The sequence below is a fragment of the Sabethes cyaneus genome, chromosome 1, assembly GCF_943734655.1.
Source record: "Sabethes cyaneus chromosome 1, idSabCyanKW18_F2, whole genome shotgun sequence".
In the NCBI taxonomy this organism is placed as follows: Eukaryota; Metazoa; Arthropoda; class Insecta; order Diptera; family Culicidae; genus Sabethes; species Sabethes cyaneus.
The window spans coordinates 92,667,039-92,682,443 of NC_071353.1; the positions used below are offsets into that span (position 1 = coordinate 92,667,039).

General features: G+C 43.6%; 1 protein-coding gene across 1 annotated transcript in view; it reads right to left on the minus strand.

Moving 5' to 3' along the window:
- LOC128732827 (cell division cycle and apoptosis regulator protein 1-like) overlaps window positions 1-15,405 on the minus strand; it is a 238,167-nt gene that overhangs the window by 66,446 nt on the left and 156,316 nt on the right. The gene's annotated exons all lie outside the window — the stretch shown is intronic.

Genomic DNA, 15,405 nt, shown 5'->3' on the forward strand with positions numbered 1-15,405 from the left:
TTTTAGAATTGAGAACATAGGGTAGCCTGCTGCAGGTTGAGAAAACTCGATTAATTTAATTTTTTTTTGTGGGGTGTTGAATTGGAATTGAATTGGCTGGCAAAGGGTGAACATGTGCATTCCATAACCTCTGTTCATTAACTCCTATTCCTACCACCACGAGGTGCCGGCTGGGGTACGCAACTTCGGTTGTCGTATGCTAACAGGAAAGGGGGCACAGTGGCTCCCGCCCACATTAAGATGGCAGCCCCATCAGCGGGATAAGGACCTTAGGTCACCCTACTGTACCAGAACACACAAAGAGTTAATGAAAATGAAAGAAGAAATCTCTCCGGATTATTGGCAACGACCTTTAGCATGAAAACACGGACACGAATCGGAACATGGAATATACTGACCCTTGCCCAGCAGGGCAAGCTGGCTCAACTTGCAAGGGAAGCTAGCCGCCTGAAGCTTGAAATCCTGGGGCTGAGCGAGGTCCGCTGGCCGGGTACTGGCGAACACAGGATATCATCCGGGCAAGTCTTGCTCTACTCTGGCATACGAGGTGAAAATGCTACTCGAGAAAGAGGAGTTGAATTCCTACTGAGCCCAGGGGCACGTGCGGCCCTGATGAAGTGGGAACCAATAAATGAGCGAATAATCGTTGCCAGATTTAGAACACGGGTTAGGAACCTTACGGCAATCCAGTGCTATGCGCCAACAGATGCTGCCGACCTGCAGGAGAAAGAGAGTTTTACAGCCAGCTGAACAGCGTGGTTGAGAAAATCCCGAAGGGGGACATCCAAATTCACATGGGCGACTTCAACGCGAAGATTGGCTCAAACAACGCGGACCTAGAACGCGTCATGGGACGCCATGGCCTAGGAGAGATGAGCGAAAACGGGGAGCTGTTTACAGAATTCTGTGGTAATAACGATATGGTCATTGGTGGATCGCTCTTCCCCCATAGACCAGTACATAAAGTCACGTGGGTTTCTCGCGACGGCCGAACAGAAAACCAAATCGACCACATCTGCATCAGCCGGAAATGGAGAAGGAGCCTTCTTGATGTACGCAACAAACGCAGCGCTGACATTGCATCCGACCATCATCTTGTTATCGCTGAGATACGTCTGCGCGTCGCACGTGTCCAACGACGGGAGGAGAAAGTTGGGTGCCGCTACGACGTCCGCCGATTGGAGAATCCTGAGGTGAAAAGGGCCTTTGTTGAACAACTTGAATCTCGAACCTCGAAGTTGCCATCTGGTGGAACCGTCGAAGAGCAATGGACCGGCATCAAGAACGCCTTCATCACGACCAGTGATGAAACCCTCGGCAAAGCGCGCAGTGGGCGGAGGGAGTGGATTTCGGATGAAACTTGGAGGAAGATCGACGAGCGGAGAGAGACGAAAGCCGGCATTGAGCGAGCGCGGACCAGATCGGCTAAGACAGCTGCCCGTCAACGATACGCCGAACTGGAGAGGGTTGTTAAACGTGCTTGTAGGCGGGACAAGAGAGCCAGGACTAACTCCCTAGCCGAACAAGGAGAAACCGCCGCCGCCAATGGTGATATCCGTTTGTTGTACGATATTTCTCGCCGCCTTAGTGGTGCCAGGATGAATACAAAGATGCCGCTAAAGGACAGAGCTGGTCAGCTATTGACTGACCGTACAGAACAGCTTAAGCGATGGACTGAACATTTTGAACAACTCTTCCGAGTTTCAAATGTCAGAGACCAACAAAACCAGCAGCGTACGACACCTACAGTTCGTCGAATAAATCGCGTGAACTCGGAGGCGCCATCGCTGGATGAAATTGTACCAGCCATCAAGAGTATGAAATCCAATAGAGCGCCAGGGATAGATCGTATTTCAGCCGAAATGCTCAAAGCTGACCCATCTTTGTCAGCCCAGATGATGCATCAGCTTTTCAGCAACATTTGGGAAACCGTAACTTTTCCGGTGGACTGGATGCAGGGCATATTGGTCAAAGTCCCTAAGAAAGGAGACCTAACGGAATGCTGTAACTGGCGTGGCATCACGTTGCTCTGTATTACTCTCAAAGTACTCTGTAAGGTAATCCTCAACCGGATCCAGAAGATCAACGCTACTCTCCGGCGGCAGCAAGCTGGATTCCGTGCTGGCCGATCATGTGTAGACCATATCACAACGCTCCGCATTATATTGGAGCAGATCAACGAATTCCAGGACTCTCTTCTGCTGGTGTTCGTTGACTTCGAAAAGGCGTTCGACCGACTCAATCACGAAAACATCTGGGGCCCACTTAGGCGTAGAGGAGTTCCAGATAAGCTAGTCCATCTCATCGAGGCTCAGTACGGTACGGTTTTGCACGACGGCGTCTTGTCCGACCCCATAAGGGTTACTGCTGGCGTGAGACAGGGCTGCATTTTATCACCGCTTCTGTTTCTCATCGTTATGGATGAGATATTAGTTGGAGCAATTGACAGTAGACCAAATCGAGGATTGCCTTGGAATGCTCTAACGATGGAGCAGCTAAATGACCTCGACCTAGCCGACGACATTGTCTTGCTCGCACAACGCCGAAACGATATGCAGAGCAAGTTAGACGACCTCTCCGAGAGCTCCCAGGCAGCAGGTCTCACAGTCAATGTAGCGAAAACTAAGTCTATGGTAGTGAACACTGACAATTCCACCAACTTTACAGTAGCGGGACAACAAGTTGAGCAGGTAGCCGTCTTTCAATATCTTGGTAGCCAAACAACGCCCGATGGTGGTACCAAGACTGATATAGCCACACGGATCAGGAAGGCCAGGGGTGCCTTTACAGATCTGCGAAACATTTGGCGCTCAAACCAGATCACTCTACGTACGAAAACCCGAATCTTTAATTCAAACGTTAAATCCGTACTGCTGTATGCCTGCGAAACGTGGTGCGTCTCAGCGGAGACAACGCAAAAACTGCAGGTATTCATTAACCGGTGCCTGCGATATATTATTCGTGCCTGGTGGCCTGATAATTGGATATCCAATGAGGAACTCCATCGTCGGTGTCATCAACGGCCGATAGCCACAGAAATTCGTGAGCGTAGGTGGAAGTGGATCGGACACACCTTGAGGAAAGGAGCGAACGAGGTTTGCAGAGCAGCACTCGACTGGAATCCACAAGGACAGCGTAGAAGAGGCAGACCCAGAGGCTCATGGAGACGGAGCTTAGCCAACGACATCCGGGCTGTAGACGAGAACCTGTCCTGGCGACAGGTAAAAGCCATGGCGGGTAACCGTCAGCAGTGGAGATCTCTGATTTCATCCCTTTGTTCTACCGGACCGGCGGACATGGACACATAAGTAAGTAAGTAAGTGTTTGGAGCTGCTTAGCAGCTTGATTTTCAAGGCTCAACCCAAAAGAATAATAAATTTTAGGTTCTATCTTGCAACAGTACTTTCAGACGGACTAGCCTATGTCGGCCGGTTGAACACTGGTTGGCCAGTACTGTCTTTGGATAGGTTTTCAAAATAAAACAAATTGACTGTAGTGCGATGTAGTTGTTCATGGTGGCTGAATATGAGTCTGAAGACGAGTGATAAAGTCAGATGAGTAGGTACGTCGCGTCGGACGTTTCTCCTTTCTTAACTAAGAAACAAGTCGGGAAGCAAATTTGAATTTGGTAATGCTTTATCGATTTTAAGATACTTTATAGGGGTTTAGAATTTCTAAATCTTGTCTTTTTGAGTCTTTAGAGGTAATGTCACCCACTAAAATATTGTTTTACTAACATCATGCGCATATCTCCATCAACAGTGTACATACTTGATATGTTCATAATGGCAGTATATGCATTGCGTTGACGTGAATCTAAACTTTGTTCGCTTAATACTTCTGAAAACTACTGAAAAGAAAACTGAATTGATTGACAAATGTATTAATGAATTTTTGAGTTACTGTCGACCAATCTAACACCCGCTTCTAGGCAAGTTTTCATTTAGTATGCAACTATGTTATGTTTTTCGCTGAAGAAATAATAATAAACTTAGTAATATTTAAACCTATTAGAAAACATTATAAATTTTGAATATCAATGGTTCGCTTACCTCTCTCTTGCCTTTTTCTTTGTTAGCTTTACCTGGATTCTCTGTAGCCCGTCACATCACCTGAATCAGTTATTGGTCCATATTATTGTTGTTATCATGTTGTTCCAGATTCTTTTCTTGTTCAGGTCGTGTTAGTTTGTCGACATTTACTTGGTCTTCCAGCGAAAACAAACTGAAAGAAGAAAAAAGACGAAACCCCCTTGGGCAACTGCCCTGGATAGATTAGAATTCGCGATTGTGATTAACCTTACCAAAAGCCCTGAATCAATAGAAAATAGGTATATGTATATAAATTAAAATTCGTAAATCGGATCTTCAAACGTCTTGCTACTATTTTGAACGTTCTGCCAAATAAATTGATTCAAAAATACTTTTGGTAGGCTTCACCACATTTGGCATCACTAGTGTGCATCTTTCATTTGTGTAAAGATACAGACCAGCCCTGGGACCTGGTTGCAGTTAAGCAATCCTCAAGGTTATGCCATGCCCAGGGAGAAAACTCGATTATATTTAAATGAATGTAAATAGCACACCAAATCTTACTCTAATCACAAAACCTATGTCTTTTCCTATATTCATGTTGATTTAGAAGAAACTTGATGCATATTTTCTTTGTGAGCTGAGTGGGTCATAAAAAATGGCAAAAAAAATTTATTGGAAACTTTTTCGAACCAATTTTTTTCCCTCCAAGAATTGCTTAAGGCTTTTTTATGTATTTGATAAGTCTTTTGGCAACCCTGCTACAACAAATATCGTGGTACTTTATCAGCTCTCTAAATTTACATAAATTAACGCGAAATTCGGAAAAAAATCGCGCGAGTGAAGTGAAATAACGAGAAGCAGAACCAGAAGAACACGTGAATTGTGTTATCAGGTGGGGGTCGGCCTTAAAAATAGTGAAATCATGTTTTTAAAATTTTCGTGTTACTACCATCCAATATGAAGCTGAAATGAAGCAAAAATGGGGCTGGCGGGATACAATCAACCGCCCTTTCTGTACCCTCTTTATTGCCGTCCGTTCCAAATAGTGATAAGTGTTTGCTGAAGAACTGCTATACTATATATTCACTAACAATTGTGAGCATAAAAATAAGGAAGAAATTATGAAAATAAATTTATTAAAGTGATTTTCTCGATCAGTCATAGATATAATAAAAGCTTCTCAAGTGACAATGCAATCTCTCTTACGGGCATTGTATTAACCAGTATCGTAAGAGTATAGGTGTTGCGAAGTGGAAAAAAAGCAAGCATGTGGGCTTTACAAATGACCCTAAGTATTGCATGCGTATATAATAATCATTACTAGTGCGTAAACGAAGTGCAAAAAGGCCTTTTCTTATATAAACAAATCTGCTGTTATCAAAAATGTGTTCGTTCTATTCAAACCTGTGCTGGTGTAGATATGACAGATCAACAGGCAAACACCCTCGTTGGGCATCGATTGATCTGCCTACTAGAGATGGTCGGGTATGAAAATTTGAATACCCGAACCCGACCCGTACCCGATTAAGAAAAAAATTGAAAACCCGTACCCGACCCGAACCCGCAAGTTTATTATTTTTGATACCCGAACCCGACCGCAACCCGTCGGGTACGGGTACCCGACCATCTTTAGTGTTAAATGTGGTCAATAGAGATACCCGACCCGACCCGTACCCGGTTTCAAAAACAAAAATTAAGAACCCGTACCCGACCCGAACCCGCAAATTATTTTTTTCCAATACCCGAACCCGACCCGAACCCGGCGGGTACGGGTCGGGTGCGGGTTTCGGGCAAATTTTCCGCTACCCGACCATCTCTACTGCCTACGCGCTGCTGCATGCATGTTTGTTATTATTACTACTAGAGTAGGAATACGGACGAGTAAACAACAACGGTTTCGGTGCCATTCAACACGATCAGCGATCATCGCTCTCTGCATGAAAAACGCTAACGTAACTATATGAAAGATATTGCTGTATGGGTGCACTAGTTCATTACAGTGCATGACAGATTTTGTTGCCTGGCCGAATTTATAACCAGTGCAATTACGCGAAACATGATTGAAAAATATAAAAACAAATATAATAATATAATTAATTTAAAAATTTAAATATTGAATATATGATAAAAATAACTATTTACATATATCTATTTACATTAACTACTACAGCGTTAGGATGATCCAAATTATAAATCAAATATAATTATAATATAATATATGTGTATACAAATAGTTCTTATATATATATATATATATATATATATATATATATATATATATATATATATATATATATATATATATATATATATATATATATATATATATATATATATATATATATAGCTATTTTTATTTTTATGTATATATTTTTTTTTGTTTTATTCTATATTTTATTTACTCTTTCTTTTATTAATTTAATTACTCGTTCATTTATTTATATTATTTGCTTATTTTATTTTATTTTTGTTTATTTTCTTATTTAATTTATTTGCAAAAGGAGCGGAAAGTTATACGATGGAAGATATTAAACTGATGGACGTAGAAGAACAAAATCTAGACGAAGATGTACTTTCGTGCTCTTCCTCTATTTTGAATACACCTCGAAAAGAGACAGGTACGGATGATAACGATGCTAGTGACTCGGATAATGATGATATAAACGTAACTTTGCTTTCAATACCAGCAATAGAAATAAAAACTGTTGTGCCCAGGCAGAACCATACAGGGACTATACTGAGGACAGAACAAATGAAACCTCTAAGTGGGGCGGGGAAAAAGCGGTATAGACGTCTAATTGATAGCGGGGTCAGTCAGGATGACGCACGCCGATTAGCCGCCTTACCTACGGTCACTCCTATTTCGGATCCTGGAAAACGTTTTCGAAATAGTGAATCCAATAGTAGTGGCGAAAACCCGCGTCCAAGAAAGCAAGGTCGCCCCATGGCCGCAAAAACGACTTCGAATAGAAGGTCTATTCAGCATCGTTTAGACCTGATAAGAGGGGAGCCATCTGGACAATCAATGAGTTCAGATACAAGGGCAAAACCATTATACAGGGATGTACTCAGTAGCGTGAAGGTAGGCATTATTCCAAAGGACTACCCGCACTCGGAATTAACAATGCAACAGTTGATTGCAACGCAAAAAGCTGTTCTTTGTAAAGTGCTGCATCAGCGTAAAGAACGGATTAAACCTAAATTCGGAAATTGTTTGTTTAGGCCAGGCTATCTAATACTGATCTGCAAAAATCAGGAAACGGCAGACTGACTAAAAAACATTCTCCCGAATATCATTCCTTCAATAGGGGTTGACATTATTGCTGTTGACGAACACCGGATACCACAACCGGAAACACTCATTGGATTCTTTCCAATGAGTGCAGAAGACAGCAATGAGGACATTCTTGCTCTCTTAGATGCACAAAATGACGGATTAGTGGTAGACAGCTGGAAGATTTTTTCTAGGAAAATAATCAACAAACGGCATGTTGAACAGTGTAGATGGGACATCCATGAGGGCTTTAAAAGAGTTCGACTTCGTACTGGATTTTAAATTTGGGAGTGCTCCTATTAGGAAGAAAAATCCCAGGAAAACTAAAGTTGAAACAATGGATGTTGATCACAACACGGAGGCTAGTACTGGTGAAAAGACCCGCGAAACTGGAGACGACAAAATGGTCAGGGTCAATACTGACCATAATGTCCCAGGACCGAGCGGCGTCCGAAATACGGTAAGGACTCCAAATAAGACTATTGAGGCCAACAGTACAAAAAGGACCCGTGATGGAACTGGAGACAATGAAGTGGATGGCAAAACCACTAATAAAAATGTCCCAGGAACTAGCGGCGGCCTAGATACTAAACGGACTCAGGAGAAAAACGACTATAGGAAAATCAATCTCCAAGCAGGCTATAGTGACTGCAGAGATACAATTGGGGAACGTAGAGAAGCACCCAAACAAACACACGATCATCAAATTCCAAAGTCACAGCATTAAATTCATTCAAATAAATCTCCACCACGCAAAGGGTGCTAGTGCTGTACTTTGCAGGAGATTCGTCCAAAGCAAACTGGATATAGCATTTATCCAGGAGCCATGGACAAATAAATCAAAAATATTAGGTATAGACACTATATCGAGTAAGTTGATATATGACGAAACTCAGCAGTCTCCAAGATCTGCAATTCTTTTCAATGGGAAAATCAAAATGTTGCCCATTACAGAATTTATTAAGCGTGATATAGTAGCGGCAATACTGGAAATTCCAACAACACGTGGGAAAGCAGAGATCTACGTGGCATCAGCGTATTTTCCTGGGGACGTCGAAGATGTTCCACCGCCGGAAGTCTCTGCGTTTGTGACATTCTGCAAATCTAAAAACAAAGCGTTCATCATAGGATGCGATGCGAATGCGCATCATACAATATGGAATAGTAACGACATAAACAAAAGAGGTGAGTGCCTGCTAGAATACTTAAATAGTAACAATATAAATATCTGTAATAACGGTACTGATTACACTTTCATGAACTCTATCCGAGAAGAAGTTCTAGATTTAACACTATCTAGTAACACACTCTCGGAAAAACTACATAATTGGCATTGTTCGGACGAAAACACTGCGTGGACCAGCGCAGAACTGGATTGACGAGTTCAAGCCACTAGGGCCACCGATTAATCGCCAATTACAATTGTCATTGCCAACCTCGGCTTATCAAACAATCGCTGGCTCAGAGGCAGGAGCCTTTGGCTTACTGGTAGCGACCAGACAGTACTCAATTTGGCGCCAAGCAGGAAAGACCAGTAAATCGGCGACACGGTCGCATCACCATTGTCTATTTTATATTTAAAACAAGTTCAGATTAATTATAACTAAATATATGTTTGTTTAAGTTAAAAGAGTGTTGCGTCAATTTAGATAAAATAAATCGGTAGTGGTTAGTGAAAACAAACAAGAGTTCGATATTTTGTCATCGAGAATTTGCACTACGCGACGTTCGGGGTCAGCTGTATTCGAGCTGGTTTTCTGCCCGGTTGAAGGTGCCGTCTTGCTGGTTTTCTACCCTCATCGGAGCTATCGACATCTGGTCCTTCGAGCCGGATGAACGTCGACCAAGTCCGTTCACCCGGCTGCCAATAAAACGTATAGTGGAGAGAACTCGACAGGACACCTCGATCAGGACGCTACCCTTTCGCCATTTTGGACGCGGCTCTATTGAATTATATTCAAGGCACAATTCAATAGAAATCAGGTTAGTGACATTCCAAAGGTTACACCGCTTGTGGTCATTCTACCGGGTCTTTCCATTGCACGCCAACGATCGACGGACACCCGCTTAATCATTTCACCAACGTCATCCCGAGGGGATTCTACTATTCTAGTATTCGCCAAGTGCGACAGCATCGCCGAATCAACGAAGCGCATCGTGTTCCAGTCAGCAAAATCAGGATTAAATTTATTCAAGGCAAAACCATTGCCTGTAGAAGGTAATTACCGCTCCAACTCCGATAGTTTTTCTCGTCCGAGCTACTTGGTCTCAATTTATAGATCCCGCTATCATGTCCGGACGGGAGCGTAAATTACGCAACCTCAAAACTCGTCGTCGCAGCATCGCAGCATCGTTCTCGCTAATCCGAAAATTCGTCACTGAGTTCAACGCAGAAAGAGATCAACCCGAGATACCGGTTCGGTTAGAAGCAGTAATTTCCTTATGGACAGAATTCTCCACCGTGCAGGCCGAGTTAGAAACTACAGACGAATCACCCGACGCGCTCGAGTTGTACCTAAAGGAGAGAGCAGAATTTGAATCGGCCTTCTACAAGGTGAAAGGGTTTTTGCTACAACATTCCTCCGCTACTGCAACTCCCCAGCCACCCACTGTGGCAGCCCCGAGTAATCAAACAGGCTTCCTGATGTAAAACTGCCCATCTTCGATGGAAATTTCGAAAATTGGCTCAATTTCCATGATTTGTTTGTTTCACTGGTACATTCATCGACTGATCTGTCGAGCATACAAAAATTCTACTACCTTCGATAGTCACTAGGAGGAGACGCATTAAATCTCATTCAGACGATTCCGATAAGTTCCACAAACTATCCAGTCGCTTGGAATTTGCTAATTGAGCATTTCCAAAATCCCACTGTTTTGAAACGAAATTATGTACAGGCGTTGTTCGATTTTCCCACTCTTCGTCGTGAGTCTGCTAGCGACTTACATTCTTTGGTCGAGAAGTTTGAAGCCAATGTGAAGGTTTTGAAGCAGCTGGGAGAGCAAACCCAGTATGGGGATCTACTTTTAGTACATTTGCTCTCCAGCCGATTGGATTCCGTAACCCGAAGAGATTGGGAAGAGCATTCAGCATTACAAAGAGCCGTACGTTTTCGCGATCTCACGGAGTTCATCCAACGTAGGGTCAACGTGCTTCAACAAATAGCAAACAAGCCGTCCGACGGACAGCCACAGCCACAAGCGCAACCCAAACGGTCGTTCCAGCCTCGATTGGGTACACATGGGGCATTTAATGAATATCGACCACGGAAATGCATCGCATGTCCTGAAAGTCATACAATTTACCAATGCGGGACATTTGCTCGTCTGCCAGTATCAGAAAAGGAGAAAATCATCAAAAGAAATCAGCTGTGTCGCAATTGTTTTCGTAAGGGACATTTTGCACGAGAATGCGCTTCGGAGAGTTATTGCAAAAAATGTGGGTCCAAACATTATACGTTGCTATGCACGCAAGGCAATCCAACATCTCAACACTCATCTCACGCGACTGCAGCCGACCTTCGTTCTATTGCCCCACCTCCACCAACCAATGCATACGCGAGTCAGCGAACACTATCAAACCCACCTGCGACACATTCAGGACTAACCAGTTGTAATTCACAAATGCCTGGCCGGACTAAGGTTATACTAGCTACAGCGGTAATCATTATAATCGATGACGTCGGAAGGAAACACCATGTTCGTGCATTGTTAGACTCTGGTAGCGAATGCTGTTTCGCAACCACGAGAATATCGCAACTGATGAACGTAAAACGAACGCGAGTCGATCTACCCATCGCTGGAATAGGGAGATCTTCAGCTCGTGTAAAATATCAATTTCACGCAGTCATCAAATCGAGAACGTCGGATTTTCACACTAGTGCAGAATCACTTATACTGCCTAAGGTTACTATTGATCTTCTATCACTTAATTTAGAGACCAGTACATGGAAAATTCCAAATGGTATCACATTAGCCGATCCCGCCTTCGACAAATCAAGCACTATTGATGTTGTACTAGGAGCGGAGATCTTTTTTGACATATTTGCTACTCCTGGACGGATTTCCCTCGGTGAATCATTTCCATGTTTAATCAACTCTGAATTCGGTTGGGTGGTCTCCGGCAAAACGAGCAGCAACTTTGTATCTTATCCTGTCGTCTGCAATATAGCTACCGTTGACACTTTAGAGAAACAGATTGAGCGATTCTGGATGATAGAGGATGAACAAAATGCGACAAATTATTCCCCCAATGAAACCTATTGTGAGGAATTCTTTCGCCGAACTGTGAAACGTGATCCAGAGGGACGGTATATACTTCTGGAGAGACGATTAGCTCGCAATCCAACTCTTCGCGCGCAATACGTAGATTTCATGAGTGAATATCATCGACTGGGGCATATGGAACCGGTAACGGAGAACACAAAAGAAAAGGTGCCGTCTTATTATATGCCACACCATCCAGTCGTTCGTGAAAGTAGTGCTACAACGAAGGTTCGGGTTGTATATGACGCATCCTGTAAAACTAACACGGGACCTTCTATTAACGACTGTTTGCTCGTTGGACCGATAGTGCAGGAGGACCTACGGTCAATAATCATGCGAGCACGAACTCATGCCATCATGTTGATCGCAGACGTTGAAAACATGTATCGCCAGATACTAATACATCCAGACGACACTCAGTTTCAGCGAGTGTTCTGGCGTTCATCTATTGATCAACCAATCACGGCATTTGAGCTGAAGACAGTCACTTACGGGACCGCATCGGCACCCTTCTTAGCAACTCGAGTATTAAAGCAACTTGCGACTGACGAGGCAGGACGGTTTCCGATAGCAGCAAAGGTCGTTGAAACAGATTTTTATGTAGACGATTTATTCTCAGGAGCAGCGACAGTTGCAGAGGCAATTGAACTGCAAAAACAGTTGGATTTAATGTTAGCAGCAGGAGGCATGCAGCTAAGAAAGTGGGCAACAAATAATCAAACGGCAATCATGAATGTTGTTCCAGAAAATCGTGCATTGCAATCGGACGTAAACTTCGATCGAGATCAAACCATAAAAACTCTTGGTCTACATTGGGAGCCAATGACTGACCAGCTGAAATATCAAATCCACCTCAAATTGACTTCAAATACCAAGTTGACGAAACGGTGTGTATTATCCTATATAGCCCAAATTTTTGACCCTTCAGGATTGGTTGGGCCAGTTGTGGTGACTGCTAAAGCCTTTATGCAGACCTTGTGGACACTCGTGGATGAAAACGGTACAGTTTGTGACTGGGACCGTGAATTACCGACACATTTGTGCACGAATCGTGGATGATGTATCATTCAGAGCTTTCACTTCTCAATATGCTTCGTATAGATCGTTTCGTTCTGTTACCAAAGGTGATTGAAATAGAACTGCATCTGTTTTCCGATGCCTCGGAAATAGCATACGGTAGTTGCGCTTATTTGAGGTCGACCGATGCTAATGGCCATATAAAGGTTTAACTTCTCACTTCAATTCCCCGGCTGGAGCTTTGCGGTGCCGCACTTTCAGCGGAGCTGTTTCAAAAAATAAGAATATCACTTAGATTGCCTGCGGTAGCATTCCTGTGGACAGATTCTACGATAGTACTCAGTTGGTTAAAGGGCACTCCATCAATTTGGACAACGTTTGTCGGAAATAAGGTATCAAAAATACAGCACGCGACGCTGCATTGCACTTGGAATCACATCTCAGGGCATGAAAATCCAGCTGACATCCTTTCAAGAGGCTGCTCAGCACCAGACCTTCTGGACGCTGAACTGTGGTGGCATGGCCCCTCATGGTTGAAACAGACAAAGGATAATTGGCCAACCCAGCAAGCAGGCAATGAGATGCCATTCGACACTGATTTAGAACGACGTAAAAGAAAGTTAACAGCAGCAATTGTTTCCCCAGTGACACCTTCATTTATAGACACACATTGTCAAAGATCTTCAAATTATCAGCGACTAGTCCGAGTAACCGCTTATGTGTTGCGCTTCTATAATAATCTTGTGCTTAAAAGGGCAAAGGAAACCGTGATACTAAATTGGCTGACCACGGACGAACTTAGCAAGTCAGAATATGTACTAATTCGGCTAGTGCAGCAGCAATGTTTTTCTGACGATTGGAAACGGCTACAAAAAGGACAGCTCATATCCAATGGCTCCCGGTTGCGGTGGTTTCATCCCATGCTCTCCCCGAAAGACATGATAATTCGAATCGGCGGTCGCTTGGGACACTCTGTTCAATCTGAGGATTTTAAACATCAAATTTTGCTTCCTAATTCTCACGCACTAACCAAGTTGCTGTATGATTCCTATCATCTTCGACTGCTGCACGCCGCGCCTCAGCTATTAATGAATGTAGTTCGATTACGCTACTGGGTGCTAGGTGGCCGAAGTTTAGCGAAGCAGGTTGTGCGTCAGTGTGTCACTTGTGTACGTGCTCGACCAAAACGGATACAACAATTCTTGGCTGAACTCCCTGCAGCACGGGTAACAGCATCACGCCCATTCTCAGTAACTGGTTTAGACTTTTGGGGACCTGTTCAGCTTCAACCTCGTCATCGACGAGATGCTCCACAACAATGTTGTCTTAATTCGCGGCCGTTAACGCCGCTTAGTGAAGATCCTTCTGACCTGGAACCGTTGACACCGGGTCATTTTCTCGTGGGTTCGTCTTTGAAATCAGTTACGGAAACTTACTATGACACGACCCCATATAACAGGCTGACACGATGGCAGCAAACACAAAAGGCTATGCAAGATATATGGCAAAGGTGGCAACGAGAGTATTTGGTAACCTTACAACCAAGGGCCAAATGGTGCAATCCACCCGTTAAAATTGAAAAAAATCGTTTAGTCGTCATGATGGAAGAAGGCTCGCCACCGGCACGATGGCCGACTGGTAGAATCCTAGAATGTCATCCAGGCTCCGACGGCGTCGTTCGAGTCGTAACTTTACAAACTGCGAGAGGTCAACTCACTCGTCCAGTGGCTAAACTTTGCTTGCTGCCGATTGCAACGTCCAGCAACGAAGATTCGGCGTGAAATAGCGCATATACATCATCGAACTACGGGTTCCTCAACGGTCAACCAACGTTCGTGTACTGGTTTCTGAGATGCAGATCAACCTAGGACTACAAATTTAAATACAAGGCTCTACTTTCGTAGGGTCCAGGTAAGGACCTGTCCAATAAATTTATTATTCCATTCGGATCTACCGGGTCTTACTTTACATGTATTCATCGACAACGCGAGGTCAATCAACTTTACCGGAGGTCGATACAATCGACAAGGTTTTAAGAATCGGAGATCAACTTTAATGTAATCATCGTGCAGAAATTGCTATTTCTGGGAGGTGGAGGATGTTCGGACGAAAACACTGCGTGGACCAGCGCAGAACTGGATCGACGAGTTCAAGCCACTAGGGCCACCGATTAATCGCCAATTACAATTGTCATTGCACACCTCGGCTTATCAAACAATCGCTGGCTCAGAGGCAGGAGCCTTTGGCTTACTGGTAGCGACCAGACAGTACTCAATTTGGCGCCAAGCAGGAAAGACCAGTAAATCGGCGACACGGTCGCATCACCATTGTCTATTTTATATTTAAAACAAGTTCAGATTAATTATAACTAAATATATGTTTGTTTAAGTTAAAAGAGTGTTGCGTCAATTTAGATAAAATAAATCGGTAGTGGTTAGTGAAAACAAACAAGAGTTCGATATTTTGTCATCGAGAATTTGCACTACGCGACGTTCGGGGTCAGCTGTATCCGAGCTGGTTTTCTGCCCCGGTTGGAGGTGCCGTCTTGCTGGTTTTCTGTTCCTATCGGAGCTATCGACAGGCATGTTTCTACGGAAATATCGCTATCTGATCATAAACACATTCTCTTTGAATATAAAGTGAATGAAATTATCAATGAAACTTTCAGAGATCTCAGGAAAACAAACTGGGAGCTTTATTATTCCAATCTAATAGAGGGGGGTAGTTTCCCTGATAAAAGTATTAACACACACAGGGAGCTCGAAATTACGTCTGTTGAAGTAACTAACAGAATAATCAGAGCGTACAAAGGCA